Source organism: Salminus brasiliensis, chromosome 15 (assembly GCF_030463535.1).
Source record: "Salminus brasiliensis chromosome 15, fSalBra1.hap2, whole genome shotgun sequence".
Classification (NCBI taxonomy): Eukaryota; Metazoa; Chordata; class Actinopteri; order Characiformes; family Bryconidae; genus Salminus; species Salminus brasiliensis.
In genome coordinates this window covers 34,393,693-34,410,630 of record NC_132892.1, presented here as the reverse complement: position 1 = coordinate 34,410,630, position 16,938 = coordinate 34,393,693, and the positions used below count along the sequence as shown (strand labels likewise).

The 16,938-nt window shown below is 37.8% G+C and overlaps 2 pseudogenes; both read right to left on the bottom strand.

Annotated features, from left to right (window-relative positions):
* Positions 1–1,994: 1,994 nt before the first annotated feature.
* On the bottom strand, positions 1,995–5,207 carry LOC140535591 (polymeric immunoglobulin receptor-like; annotated as a pseudogene).
* A 1,420-nt stretch (positions 5,208–6,627) lies between these two features.
* LOC140535590 (polymeric immunoglobulin receptor-like) lies at positions 6,628–15,519 on the bottom strand (annotated as a pseudogene).
* Positions 15,520–16,938: the final 1,419 nt, after the last annotated feature.

The following is a 16,938-nucleotide window of genomic DNA, read 5'->3' as shown; positions in this document are numbered from 1 at the left end:
AATTCCAGACTATGAAGACCAGCATTTCTGTAACCTACATAACCGCCTGCAGTAAACAGCTAGAATATAAACTCATTGTGATTCAGATTTGAACATGTCTGATCTGCTCTCTAAATCAGAACCTCAGGTATTCAGATAATGTCAGAATGGGGATTACACAGTTCTGATAAATATTCTGTAAGTGTAATGAATGTATTTAGTGCACACAGTGTAATCTGAGGTATCTGCTCTGTTAAAAGTGCTAAATCTGGGACTGTTTGTTTACAGTTAGATAAAACTGGTAATTTGTGTAAATCGTCTTCTATAAGATAAGATAAGATCATTTTTCATTAGTCCCACAGTGGGGAAATTCTCAAATTATAATATAATATAATTACAGTCAGTAATTAATGTTTTTAAGTCGGCAGTTTCCTTCACTTACTGGATCATTGGTTGCTGATGATCTGCTGATAGAGGTGGAGTCTGTAGAAAGAAAGAAAACATATTATAGCAATGTTCTGTTCCTTTATTCTCCACTAGAGTGAGGTTTGGCATCAACCAGGTGTGGGAACTACAGAACTTCATATGTTTACTACAGAGCAGGATGTTTAGATACAGTGGGCTTCAGGCCTTCTAGTGTCATTTTTTACACTCTGGCTCAGATGACTTTTTAAAAGGTGCCAAATCAATCTTTCACCATAGTCTAATAGTTCACATATTTAACATGAACATAATTGGTGTTGTGTGTGTTTATAAAGTACCTTCTTGTCTTGGTGCATCTCAGTTTTTAGAGGATCTGTGTTAGTCCTTCAAACAGCAGCAGAACCACACATATACTCACAGTGATAATGATGACAGAGAACCTTGGATAGATCCTGAGACAGAAAGAACAGACCATCACCAACTTTTTCAGACACCGTCACCCACTTAGATGATTGATTCAGGGCTGCTGAAAGTTCCAAAATATCTTTTAACTTGCCAAGATCAAGACCTTGTAACGTCCTGTTAGTGATCATGATGGACTACATCTATTAGCTCATAACAACTTTAATAGACATAAACAGGAATTTGGTGCAACAGTTTACATTTTCCAGGACTTTGCAGGACCAGGAGCTTTTAATTCCCTGTTAGTGATCATGATGGACTACAGGTTAAAAAACACGTTTAATTGACATCTTTCATTGGTTTGACCAACACACAGTCCAAGGAGTTCAGTGCAGATCTGAGAAGGATGATTATAGATAGTCAAGAATGTCTCTTTTCATTTTCAGTTTTTACTATTTCTACATCTGTTTCCATTTCTACAACTGATCCATCCTAAATGAAAGGAGGTGCAGTAGAGAGTGGGAGGGTAGGGATGAATCTCAGCTTATTGAACCAACAATTAGAAACGACTGTCTAACGGCAGGTTATCAAAACCATCTCTTGATACATTAAGAATCTTTACTTTCCTTCAGAGTGATCATCATTATTTTATTTAATTAGTTTTGTTGATTATGATTGTGTATTTACATATGTTTTCTCAATCATCTCAATATATTACAGAACTTTATTAGGCTCATAAATAAAGATTTTTCATTCACTGGAGTCTGAGATAAAACTGTCAGTTTATTAAGACAAAATAAAGCCCTGGAACAATGATTTAATATGATTCAGATATAAGAAAATAAGATAAAATTTAACAAACAAATTTAAGTAAATTGAAGAAAAATATAAAATGATTTCATCACTGCAACATGTTATTATTTAAATAAGCATAAAAATTCAATTAACACATTAATAGCTTTGTTGCCATTTAAATTTCACATTTAATCATTATCTCTAATAAAATGTGCAAGTTTCTAAAGAAAAGCAGTGTATGAGCTTCATCATGTGCAGAACGAATCTGGTCCTTAGGTTCCAAACTCTGTTAGTTGTGGTTAACATTCTCACAGATCAAATCTGATTGGTTGGTGTTGGGGTTTAGTTGCTAATAGGTGCTAATAAAGTAGTTGGTGTTTTGGTGTTTGATGAATTTAGGTTCTCACAGACTGAATCTGATTGGTCTTGGGCTGTAGTCTGTCGTAAATTGAATCTGGCTCTATGCTTTTGGGATCCAGGCTCTGATATAGTGAATCCGTTTGGCTGGAGTTAGGTTGCAGGTTCTGGTTGATTAGACCTATCCCAATGTTGTTCTGGTAAACTGGTAGGTCATTTTCACACAACTGAAATTAGAGAAACACACAAAGTATAATTAAAAGAGTATAATGTCATGGTCTATAAATAATAGAACTACCAACAAAAAACATTGCCATCATCTTTCTGCGGCTTTGTTCAATTCAGCATTGTGGTGGCAATAGCATGTTCTAGCATGTTCTACCAGCTTCTGCTTGGGGATCCCTTAGAGCCCCCAAGGCCTGCTGGAAGACATCATACCTTTCTCTGGGCATGATCCCAGTCGGTCATGCCAGATAACATTTGGGGAAGGCTTACCCTCTACCACCTATAAAAGTAGACAACATCACCTGCAAACAGCAGAGACACCATCAACTGGCCTCCATGCCAGAAGCCCTGCTGCCGCCAGCTGTGCCTTGCTATCCTGTCCATGAATACCACAAACAGGAGTGGAGACAAGGCACAGCCCTGATGGGTGTACAAGGACCTCACACCTCACATTAGCAACGCTGATGCCACATACTCCCGGAACATCTCCCACAGGATGTATTAGCAAAACAAAATACAGGTAGACTGAAGTGGCAAATGTTTATGCCCTCTCAACTATCAGAGAGAGGGTAAAGAGCTAGTACATGGTTCCACAATCAGAACAGAAACTACATCATTTGGTTTCAGAGCACATTCTGCATGTAAAGGTGAGCTCAACTATCCCTTGTTGGTATCTCTCAACACCAGCTCAGGATCCTTACCCCCCAAAGAGGTTACATTCCAAGTACCAGGAGCCAATTTCTTAACACCAAGTGTCCTTGCACCACCTTCCTAATCAGAACCTTGTGGATGGTTCATGGTTGTCCCACAGTACTTGTCCAGGCTAAGCCCACCTGTATTATGTGGGCTGCCCAGCCACCAGGTGCTCGCCTGCTGACATGACCCAAAATCCTGGCTTCAGGGGTATGTCCCAGCAACTCTTTTCCAGGCAGGGTGCTCCATTACTATACTCAGCTTTGTTGGGTTGCTTTTTTTGGGTTGTGTTTGTTAGGATCTTCTGTTCATCTCCTGTTTGGGAGACCCAGCCAGGAACACCTAGCCCTTCTCTCAAGCCCTTTCGCCACAACAAGACCTCCAACTAGGAAGGACTACAACAAACATATTCAGTGTAAGACCATAAAAAAATGACAAACCTTTTTACTCACTGTGTCATTTGTTCCTGATTGTGGAATGGTGATGGGAGAGTCTGCAACAAAAAAGGAACAATCAGTTATATATTTATATGTGTTATTTTCATTTACTTTCCACTAGAGGGCCACCAGAACATCAGATGCTCTCAGAGATATAATAAGTTCAAGAACAACAGTACCTTGTGTTTTGGTGCATCTGAGTTTGTAGAAGATCAGTATTAATCCTCCAATCAGCAGCACCAGAACCACACAGACACTCACTGTGATGATGATGACAAAGGAACTTGGAGCTAAGAGACAGAAAGAACAGACAATCACCCCAAACATCTCCTCAATTTAACCAGGAACCCCCTAGCTCCACATCTGTTTAAGTTCCTGGTGTGGAGCCTAAAGCTCTGACGTTCTGCCTGAACATATTTAATATGAATATAGAATGAAAGAGGGAGTTCTGAGTAATGACTGAGATCGTACTGGAAGGTTCCTCATCAGATGGTCACTGTTGGTTTTGTTGATGTGGTCCTGTATATTACTGTTATTAAATTTATAGAAAAAAATACAGTTTATACATCTCTATCTTTTTAGAGCAACTTAAAAAAGTGCTTCACTGTTTACTGAAGAATAACCTCAGCTAGTTTAAATAGACTAAAATTGATCCCTCTAATCTTAGACTCTACTGAACACAAGTCAATATGGAGACCATAGTACTCTACTGTTCACCCAAGTACTCTCAGAAGAGGATGGTCTTCAGTCTGAGTTTAAAGACAGCGAGCGACACCAAGGGGAAGTTCATTCTACCATTTCGATGCCAGAACAGTTGGTCACTTAACAACAACGAATGACATTTTCTCCAATGGTGACGTCAGGTGGAATTATTTACAATAACTACAATTATTCCATTACTGCTCAAATAAATACATACATACAGATCTAGTAAATAATACTGTTTGCCACAGCACTAATTATCAACTACCTGAACACTGAGAAGAGTAGTTCATGTATCTCACCTTTAACCTGTAGCTGAATCTCTGAGAAGAAAGCATCATAACTAACTGACTTCTGTCCCATCCCCACTCCACAGAAATAAACTCCTTCATCCTCTTCTTTCAAATCAGTGATTCTCACACTGAACACTTTAGAGCTTCTGTCATCAGAGATGGAGAACCTGTCTTTCTGAGACTCTGTGGTAAATATGTATAATATTGACCGTCCATTTTTTCAAAGGACTTGGTGTTTGTTTTAAACTCCTCTGAATAGGAACAGTTGATGGTGATGGTCTCTCCCAGAAACGCAGTCACAGTCTTTGGCCCCAAATCACATGGATCTGTCAATCAAACACAGTAATGTACATAGTATTTCATGTTTTTGTTAAAAATGTGTGACATCATTTTATGAAATATGATTTCTAATATTTACTACTAATAGTTTCTGACCTGTTTTCACTTCCAGGTTCACAGTGTGATTCCACACTCCAGTCTGTCCACACTGATATGATCCGGTATCTTCTGAGCTCAGCTGTCTGTAGATCACTGAAAGAACTCCAGCTGAGTTGAGCAGAGAAACTCTGTCTTCATGAACCCAGAATTTCTTTATTTGTATGTAGAAACACTGCTTTGGTGTCTCTTTACAAAAGTATTTTTCAGATTGTCCCATACTGTTGATGTTCACAGTAGATCATGACACTACCTCCTGAATAACCAATCACATCAAAGCAGCTCACTTGACCTGCCAATCAGATTCAAATTCCAACCAATTCTCCATTCACTTCTACAATCCATTATCAGAAGGTTAATAAACTTTTATTAAACTGAACAAGATAAACTGACCTGAGATCAGGTAGATGGTGAAGACTAGGAGGATCATCATCCTGAATTCAACGTCAGCTTCAATGATGTTCATCCAGAGTCTACACAGTTCAGTCATTTGCTTGATTAAGTTTATATATGAATGTGCATGTCTCTTTATGTCGGGTGTGGATGGTTCCTGTTTCTCTGGTAAGACTCAGAGTGGCTAAATGCCTCCTACCGGCATCACTGACAGCATGACTGCTCAATTACTCTATGAGATCATTTCTGTGATGTGATATTCATTCATAGGACTTTTGCTGCAGGATGATCACTGTCATAGCAACATAGTAGAAGCAAGAATAATTAACATAATCATCATCATAATACTCAGTAATTGTTAGGAAGGTCTGCAGTTTGCTGATCTCCATCCTCCAGTTTCAGCTGTCGTCTTCAGCCTGGCTTAATTTAGATCTCATGACTCAGACAGAGCGGAAGTCAGCATGGACGATGTCACTGATGGTATTTTTACACATGTTGAAAGATCACAAAATGTTTAAATAAATACTCAAACAATTTAGCGTAGTTTGCTTGCTGCACCGTTACCTTAAGCCTTGGGTAGACTACACAACTTTTAAAGTAATAACAGATTATTAAAATACTGGAAATCTCACACCTTTTTTTTTTAAAGTTTTCTAAAGTTGCCTCATGTCACCTAGGAGACTCAGATTAAACATGGACATGTTTGCGGGGACAGAAGGGGCTTTTGGTGAGGTCATGGGTGGGAAGATAGCGTGGTCTGTACAGTCGTCAGCATGGAGGGAGTTGCAGGTAAGTAGCCCACCACACATTGGCTTCTTAAATAAATTTCCATTCCACCTTAAATGGTGCTACAGAATTGGACATGTACTAGAGCCAGCATGTATCTGCTTCATCGTTTAAATGTGAAATGTAAAATTAAAAGAAGAAACCCAAGCCTAGAAACTGCACTTTTCTTGCTCAGTGGTGGGGTCCTTTCAGATTGAGTCGCTGACCACTATACATTATTAGATTATTTTTGGGTTGAAAAATATCAAACATGTTTGATATACTCTGACACAATCAGAAGGCCAAAATTTGTCTGTGCCCCTCACACACTACTTGATTACTGATTTTATTATTATTATTTTTTAAACTACCCAACGACCCAGTTGACAGGGTACAAATGACAGGGTCAGGAGCAATCCAGAAGATCCTCACCCACAACTGAGAAGGTTGCCCTCACCTAATTTTTAGTATGGGGTACCAGCTACCCTGCTTTCATGGGATGGGGATCTAGGAGACGTCTCATCGGTAGAGGACTTGATTCAACAAAGTCTGCAAATGCGGGACGAGACCCATGTTTGATCAGTGTGGTGGATGAAGTTTCAAGCAGACTGTCAGAGATGGCAGAACCTCTTATTACAGAGTGGCTCTATGTAAGATTAAAAGATGTGCTCTGAACCTTTTGCCCTGCACTGATCTTGTCTTTTCCACTCTGATATGTACAGGCAGGTCTAGTACCCTGCAGGAACAGGACAGGACAGAACTCTGCACAGCACATCAGAGTTTCAGTGAAGTCCATTCCACAAGTGCTGGTTCTTACCTTGACATGCAATAATTTGGTCTAAAAATCGATCGAAGAGTTTGTTTGTTCATTTCTTTGTAAAGATTATTGACATTTTCTCAGTTCCTAGCATGCTATGAACTCTAGCACTCCTTTACTGCTGCTTTCCCTCATTTGCATTTTCCAGTAGAGATAAACCACACCATCACATAAAAAAGTTTCACATGTATGAATGCAATTGCCAATGTCACGGTTAGAAATGAAAATGCCTTTACTCATCTTAGTTTTATGAAGCATTGAAGCTAAATTATACATACAGAGAAAAAATATCCATATACCCACTTCATTCCAGTACAATTATCTATATACACACATGGACAAAATTGTTGGTACCCCTCGGTTAATGAAACAAAAACCCACAATGGTCACATAAATGACTTGAATCTGACAAAATAATAATAATTAAAAATGCTGTGAAAATTTTTAAAAGTTTTAATAACTATTTAAAAAATAATCTCATGAAACAGGCATGGACAGAAATCATGGTACACATAACTTAATATTTTGTTGCACAACCTTTTGAGTGAATCACTGCAGTCAAATGATTCCTGTAACTGTCAATGAGACTTCTGCACCTCTCAGCAGGTATTTTGGCCCAATCCTCCTGAGCAAACTGCTCCAGTTGTCTCAGGTGTGAAGGGTGCCTTTTCCAGATGGCATGTTTCAGCTCCTTCCAAAGATGCTCAATAGGATTTAGGTCAGGGCTCATAGAAGGCCACTTCAGAATAGTCCATTGTTTTCCTTCTAGTCATTTTGGGTGTTTTTAGCTGTGTGTTTTGGGTCATTATCCTGTTGCAAGACCCATGACTTGTGACTGAGACCAGGCTTTCTGACACTGGGCAGCACATTTCTCTCTAGAATAGTCTTGAGATTTCATTGTACCCTGCACAGATTCAAGACACCCTGTGCCAGATGCAGCAAAGCAGCCCCAGAACATAACAGAGCCTCCTCCATGTTTCACAGTAGGGACAGTGTTCTTTTCATTATATGCTTCATTTTTCTGTCTGTGAACATAGAGCTGATGTGCCTTGGTAAAAAGTTAAATTTTTGTCTCATCTGTCCATAGGACATTGTGCCAGAAGCTTTGAGGCTTGTCGACGTGTAGTTTGGCAAATTCCAGTCTGGTTTTTTTAGGATTTGTTTTCAACAATGGTGTCCTCCTTGGTCGTCTCCCATGAAGTCCACTTTTGTCTCAAACAACGACGGATGGTGTGATCTGTCACCAATCTCTTTAGAAGTTTTTCTGGGCTCTTTTGTTACCATTCATATTATCAATCTCTTTGATTTGTCATCAATTTTCTTCCTGTGGCCATGTCCAGGGAGGTTGGCTACAGTGCCATGGATCTTATATTTCTGAATAATATGTGCAGCTGTAGTCACAGGAACATCAAGCTGCTTGGCGATGGTCTTATAACCTTTACCTTTAACATGCTTGTCTATAATTTTCTTTCTAATCTCCTGTGACAACTCTTTCCTTTGCTTCCTGTAGTCCATGTTGAGTGTGGTACACACCATGTCACCAAACAGTACAGTGACCACCTGTAGCCCTATATATAGACCCACTGACTGATTACAACCTGTGATGCTAATTAGTGGACACACCTTGATTTAACATGTCCATTTGGTCACATTATTTACAGGGGTACCATCATTTCTGTCCAGGCCTGTTTAATGAGTTTGTTTTTTTTAATAATTCTGTTGAATCATGGTTCAAAATCAATGTCAGATTTTCATTTGTTCATTTTCATTGAATTTGTATTTATTATTGCTTTTGTCAGATTCAAGTTATTTCTGTGACCATTGTGTGTTTTTCTTTCATTAACTGAGGGGTACCAACACTTTTGCCCACATGTGTAGTATCTTTTAACTTACCAGGGCCAATACATCCTAACTTTCTGTTAATGATCATGATGACTCATGGCTATAGCTGGTAGTTTCTCTGTGCCACATACATGCACTGGCTTGACTGGGTTTGACTGATCTGGGTTTTAACACACAGTACAATGGAAAAAGGTCCCAAGAGATCAGTGAATATCTGAGAAGGATAATCCTAGTTAGGAATGTTTCAAAATGGCTTTGAAACAACAAACAGTTGCTTATAAGTTCAAGCTATCGGGAGGTATAGCCACTTTCCCAAGCTGTGGAAAAAAGCCCAAACTCTCAATCTAACCAAAGAGGAACTTGATTTGGACAGTCAAGAACAACCCAAGAACCATGAAGACACAGACTCCCACAGATTCTGATTGCTTGTTGTTAGGGTTCATGATCTAATAGACTCAATATTATTGGTTGTTATTAGGGTTAATGCTGCAACACAATAGCTCATTGGTGGTGTTGGGGGTAAGGCTCTCACACTGAATCTGATTGGTTGATTTTGGGTTTTAGTCTATAAATATGATTTGATATTGAGGTTTTGGATCTCACAGACTGAATCTGATTGGTTGGTGTTGGGGTTCAGGCTCCAGTAGACCATATCTGTTTCGGTTGGTTTTAAGATTTTTCAGACATAATTTGATTGAGGTTAGGTTTCAGGCTGTAATAAACCGAATTTGGATGTCTGTCCAGACTTCCGTCCTGGAATTAGAGAATTAGAGAATCACAAAAAATAAAATAATAAAATAAAAATATTACAAAAACAAAACATTCAATGATCTACCTTCAATAATCAGTTAGAACATAAACAAATTCTCTGTCAGACCCCTGAAGCTTTGCTGTTCATGATCAGATAACATTAGTGTGGGAATTCTACAGTAAACTGCGATACATACAGTAATCTGTTGTTATAATGAATCTGCACCAAACATGCTGTAATCTGAAGCATCTACTCTATAAATAAATTGACAGTATTTTTTTATTGTTTACTTACTGTGTCATTTTTTCCTGAAACAAAAACCCACAATGGTCACATAAATGACTTGAATCTGACAAAATAATAATAATTAAAAATGCTGTGAAAATTTTTAAAAGTTTTAATAACTATTTAAAAAATAATCTCATGAAACAGGCATGGACAGAAATCATGGTACACATAACTTAATATTTTGTTGCACAACCTTTTGAGTGAATCACTGCAGTCAAATGATTCCTGTAACTGTCAATGAGACTTCTGCACCTCTCAGCAGGTATTTTGGCCCAATCCTCCTGAGCAAACTGCTCCAGTTGTCTCAGGTGTGAAGGGTGCCTTTTCCAGATGGCATGTTTCAGCTCCTTCCAAAGATGCTCAATAGGATTTAGGTCAGGGCTCATAGAAGGCCACTTCAGAATAGTCCATTGTTTTCCTTCTAGTCATTTTGGGTGTTTTTAGCTGTGTGTTTTGGGTCATTATCCTGTTGCAAGACCCATGACTTGTGACTGAGACCAGGCTTTCTGACACTGGGCAGCACATTTCTCTCTAGAATAGTCTTGAGATTTCATTGTACCCTGCACAGATTCAAGACACCCTGTGCCAGATGCAGCAAAGCAGCCCCAGAACATAACAGAGCCTCCTCCATGTTTCACAGTAGGGACAGTGTTCTTTTCATTATATGCTTCATTTTTCTGTCTGTGAACATAGAGCTGATGTGCCTTGGTAAAAAGTTAAATTTTTGTCTCATCTGTCCATAGGACATTGTGCCAGAAGCTTTGAGGCTTGTCGACGTGTAGTTTGGCAAATTCCAGTCTGGTTTTTTTAGGATTTGTTTTCAACAATGGTGTCCTCCTTGGTCGTCTCCCATGAAGTCCACTTTTGTCTCAAACAACGACGGATGGTGTGATCTGTCACCAATCTCTTTAGAAGTTTTTCTGGGCTCTTTTGTTACCATTCATATTATCAATCTCTTTGATTTGTCATCAATTTTCTTCCTGTGGCCATGTCCAGGGAGGTTGGCTACAGTGCCATGGATCTTATATTTCTGAATAATATGTGCAGCTGTAGTCACAGGAACATCAAGCTGCTTGGCGATGGTCTTATAACCTTTACCTTTAACATGCTTGTCTATAATTTTCTTTCTAATCTCCTGTGACAACTCTTTCCTTTGCTTCCTGTAGTCCATGTTGAGTGTGGTACACACCATGTCACCAAACAGTACAGTGACCACCTGTAGCCCTATATATAGACCCACTGACTGATTACAACCTGTGATGCTAATTAGTGGACACACCTTGATTTAACATGTCCATTTGGTCACATTATTTACAGGGGTACCATCATTTCTGTCCAGGCCTGTTTAATGAGTTTGTTTTTTTAAATAATTCTGTTGAATCATGGTTCAAAATCAATGTCAGATTTTCATTTGTTCATTTTCATTGAATTTGTATTTATTATTGCTTTTGTCAGATTCAAGTTATTTCTGTGACCATTGTGTGTTTTTCTTTCATTAACTGAGGGGTACCAACACTTTTGCCCACATGTGTAGTATCTTTTAACTTACCAGGGCCAATACATCCTAACTTTCTGTTAATGATCATGATGACTCATGGCTATAGCTGGTAGTTTCTCTGTGCCACATACATGCACTGGCTTGACTGGGTTTGACTGATCTGGGTTTTAACACACAGTACAATGGAAAAAGGTCCCAAGAGATCAGTGAATATCTGAGAAGGATAATCCTAGTTAGGAATGTTTCAAAATGGCTTTGAAACAACAAACAGTTGCTTATAAGTTCAAGCTATCGGGAGGTATAGCCACTTTCCCAAGCTGTGGAAAAAAGCCCAAACTCTCAATCTAACCAAAGAGGAACTTGATTTGGACAGTCAAGAACAACCCAAGAACCATGAAGACACAGACTCCCACAGATTCTGATTGCTTGTTGTTAGGGTTCATGATCTAATAGACTCAATATTATTGGTTGTTATTAGGGTTAATGCTGCAACACAATAGCTCATTGGTGGTGTTGGGGGTAAGGCTCTCACACTGAATCTGATTGGTTGATTTTGGGTTTTAGTCTATAAATATGATTTGATATTGAGGTTTTGGATCTCACAGACTGAATCTGATTGGTTGGTGTTGGGGTTCAGGCTCCAGTAGACCATATCTGTTTCGGTTGGTTTTAAGATTTTTCAGACATAATTTGATTGAGGTTAGGTTTCAGGCTGTAATAAACCGAATTTGGATGTCTGTCCAGACTTCCGTCCTGGAATTAGAGAATTAGAGAATCACAAAAAATAAAATAATAAAATAAAAATATTACAAAAACAAAACATTCAATGATCTACCTTCAATAATCAGTTAGAACATAAACAAATTCTCTGTCAGACCCCTGAAGCTTTGCTGTTCATGATCAGATAACATTAGTGTGGGAATTCTACAGTAAACTGCGATACATACAGTAATCTGTTGTTATAATGAATCTGCACCAAACATGCTGTAATCTGAAGCATCTACTCTATAAATAAATTGACAGTATTTTTTTATTGTTTACTTACTGTGTCATTTTTTCCTGATCGTATACTGCCAAGGGAAGAGTCTGCAAAGTGAGAGAAAACATTAATATACATATTTCTTGTTAATAAATTCATGGAGTCTATGGCATCATCCAGGTATGAGGAACTGTTACAGAACTGAACAGAACTGTTAAAGAGAGGCACTGCCACATCCTGATGACCACATCAGTGGTGGACAGTAATGAATTACATCCTAGGACTCCCTGTCAAACAAAGACTGTCCAGAAAAGGTTGCCTTTGCCCAGCTAAAATCCCACCTGAACAAGAATTTCAGACCAGTGACTGAATTCCTAGACTGAAATTGGGCTATGCCTTCGTTTACTTGTTGGTTATGTTAGTGTGTGTGTGCGATACCTTCTCTTTTGGTGCATTTCAACTTGTAGAAGATCAGTGTTAATCCTCCAATCAGTAGAAGAACCACACAGACACTCACACTGACTGTGATGACCATGATAATGACAAGGATGCCAGAGGAACCTGGAGCTTAGGGATAGATAGAAAAGACCATGACCATCTTCATCTCAAACACACACTCGACCGCAAACACCCCCTCAATCTAACCAGGAACCTCCAGCTGAAGCTCTGAAGTACTATCTTTTTCATTCACAATTTTTGTTTGGTTTAATGATAATTGTTAAACCTAACGTGAACAAAACATCTTGGTACCCCTTGGTTAATGAAAGAAATCCCCACAATGGTCACAGAAATAACTTGAATCTGACAAAAGTAATAATAAATAAAAATCCGACATTGATTTTGAACCATGCTTCAACAGAATTGTTAAAAAAATAAACTAATTAAACAGGCCTGGACAGAAATGATGGTACCCCTGAAAATAATGTGACCAAAGGGACATGTTAAATCAAGGTGTGTTCACTAATTAGCATAACAGGTGTCTACAATCTTGTAATCAGTCAGTGGGCCTATATATAGGGCTACAGGTAGTCACCAGAGGAAGCGAGGGAAAGAGTTGTCTCAGGAGATTAGAAAGAAAATTATAGACAAGCATGTTAAAGGTAAAGGTTATAAGACCATCTCCAAGCAGCTTGATGTTCCTGTGACTACAGTTGCACATATTGTTCCGACTGTAGCCAACCTCCCTAGACATGGACGCAGTAGGAACATTGATGACAAATCAAAGAGGACAAGGAGGACACCATTGTTTAAAACAAATCATAAAAAAGCCAGACTGGAATTTGCCAAACTACATGTTAACAAGCCCCAAAGCTTCTGGGAGAATATCCTATGGACAGATGAGACAAAAATGTTACTTTTTTGCCAAGGCACATCAGCTCTATGTTCACAATTGGAAAAATGAAGCATATCAAGAAAACAACACTGTCCCTACTGTGAAACATGGAGGAGGCTCTGTTATGTTCTGGGGCTGCTTTGCTGCATCTGGCACAGGGTGTCTTGAATCTATGCAGGGTACAATTAAATCTCAAGACTAACAAGGGATTCTAGAGAGAAATGTGCTGCCCAGTGTCAGAAAGCTTGGTCTCAGTCGCAGGTCATGGGTCTTGCAACAGGATAATGACCAAAATGAATCGTTTGATTGCAGTAATTGCCTTGTGCAACAAAATATTTGGTGGTGCAACAAAATATTACGTTAAGGGAACCATCATTTTTGTCCAGGCCTGTTTCATAAGTTTATATTTTTGAATAATTCTGTTGAAGCATAGTTGAAAAGCAATGTCTGACGTTCATTGGTTAATTTTCATAACATTTTTATTTATTATTACTTTTGTCAGATTCAAGTTATTTCTGTAACCATTTCTGTGACCATTTCTGTGACAATTTTGTCCATGTGTGTAAGAGTTTGATCCCACTGTAATCAAGTCAAGTCAAATTTATTTGTATAGCTTTTTACAACTGTTGTCATCACAAAGCATCTTTACATAATTAGTAATTAGTAAGAGACAGAAAAAAGATATAAAATAAGAAGCCATGAAGGATGCAAGACCACCAGTGAGCAGCCAACGGCGACAGTGGCAAGGAGAACCTCCCTCAGAGCTGGATGAAGAAACCTTGGGAGGAACCAAAACTCACAAGGGGAACCCATCTTCCTATTTATAAATTATTGATTAAAAAAGTTACCAAACCATCTATACTGTTGAACTGTTCTGATGATAATTATTATATAATAATCATGGTAATATAGGTAATATATACTAATGATATTATATAATAATCACTTAATATTGTCATGGCAGTGATGGCCAGAGTGATAATAGTTAATAGTGCTAATATTAATAGTGGCCATTTGTTTTTTTAATAGTCCATTTAGGTTTTAACATGGTCACCAATCATCCTTTTTATGTGGCCATTTTTTAATACCATAAAATGCTTCTTTCAACAAGTGCTTCTAGACTCTGCTATCAGAAAATAAACACTAATAATTAAACCAGTTAACCAATAAACATCATGAACACCAATATATATCTCACCAATAATCTGTAGATGAATGTCTGTGAATATGATGTCGTAACTGACTGGTTTCTTTCCATTCCACACTCCACAGGAATAAACTCCTCCATCCTCTTATCTCACATCACTCATTCTCACAGTAACAACTTAAGAGCCTCTCTAATCAGAGATGGAGAACCTGCCTATCTGTGATGCTGATGTACTAATTATTTCAGTCCAATTTTGGCCATTTAGCTTGTAGAGGTGTTTGTAGTTTGTCTCAAAACCCGCTGGATAGAAACAGCTGATGGTGACTGTATGTCCCAGATAACCAGTCACAGTCTTTGACCCCAAACAACATGGATCTGTCAATCAAACACACATCACAGATCATTTCTTGTCAATTATAGAAATAACATTTTCATCATTTTATACATATTTTTCCCCACGATATTATAGTGTCTGATTTCTGACCTGTTTTTACTGTCAGGTCCACAGTGTGAGTCCACACTCCAGGCTCTACACACTGATAAGATCCAGCATCCTCTAAACTCAGGTTTCTGTAGATCACTGTAAGAACTCCCACAGAGTCGAATAGAGAAACTCTGTCCTTATGAACCCATATTTTCTGTGTTTGTATGTGGAAACACTTCTTTGGTGTCTCCTGACAGAAATATTTATCAGATAGTCCATACTGTTGATGTTCACAGTAGATCATGCCTCCTAGATAACCAATCACATCCAAGCAGCCCACTGGACCTGCCAATCAAAGAAAAATTCTCTCTAATAATTAAAGTCCACATTCTCTCACTTCTATCAGTTCAGGATCAGAACGCCTGCAGTACATAATCTACTTCATCAGTAATGTGAATCTTCAAACTTCAAACTGAAGTGGAATATCTGACCTGAGATCAGGTAAAGGGGGAAGACAAGGAGGATCTTCATCCTGAATTCAACGCCAGCCTCAATGATGTTCATCCAGAGTCTGCTCCACTGTCTTCACAGTTTAGCCTGTTTCTTCGTACAGTTTGTTGTTTAAGTGGCTTTGTCTTCTCTACCGTCTGGTTTGGATGGTTCTTCTTTCTTAGGAAGAGTCAAAGTTGCTACATTTTCAGCTTCTTCATTCAGCATCACCAGCCACATCCTAAATTACACGCACAGGATATTGTGAAATGATTTCTGTGATGTAATTTTCATACATCAAAGCTACATTTGAGGAGCAAAAATTATTTATGTAATCATAATATTCAGTAATTATTAGAAAAGTCTTAGGACATAAAAAATCATTTAGAGCACATGGTACATGAGTTACTTTTTATTTTACTCATATTTTCTTGATCGTTAGATTACAGATATTTATTTTCCATCACCAGTAGATGATCAGAAACACATGGAATAGAAACTAAACAGGATTGATGAAGTTCCATCCAAACATCAAGATAATTATTAAAGCGAATATTAAAATGGTATGTATTTGAAATGACCAATAATATATTATTCATACATTTTTCAAAACCGGTGTTTATTTAGTAGATATTCAGGGGCTTGTAGATATTATATTTATATATTATTCATTATTCATATATCATTAAAGCTAAAAAAAACAATTAATATGATTTTAAATATTTTAACAAAATACTATTATATCTCATATTTTAAATACAAATAAAAATAAAGTAATTAAGGAAATTCATTAAGAAATTATAAACCACTCAATAATGCATTATGATCTGAATTAGCAAATTAATATTCAGATTATATTGCAGGCATTAATATTACTTCTGTCCTTTAAATTCCACATTTAATAATGTGACAGATTCCCTCATCCTTACCTTAAATCAAGCTTGCAGGTGATCATAATCTAAACACAAGCAGAATTTAGTTCTTCGGTTCCAGACTCTGTTAGTCAGGCATTGTGTTTCAGACTCTCTTAAACTGAATCTAATTGGTTGGTATTGGGGTTAAGGCTCTCACAGACTGAATCTGATTGGATAATATGGGCTACAGGCCTTCTCATACTGAATCTGATTGGTTGTTGGCGTTTTGGCTCTAATAGACCCGAATCTGATTGTTTGTTGTTGGTGTTTCGGCTTTAATAGATCGAATCTGATTGGTTGATGTTGGCCTTTTTGGCTCTAATAGACCAAATCTGATTAGTTGGAGTTGGGTTTCTTGTTCTGATGTTGTTCTGATTCCTTGAAGATAATTTTCATTAACCTAAAATTAGACAAATCACACAAAGTAAAAATAGCAGATTATAAAGACAAATAATTTCATATTCTACCAAGTATAGAACCACCTACAATAAACATAAATATATTCTGTGTAAGAATCCAGAAGGTCTGCTGATCTGAAAGGAATTATCTGTATGTTT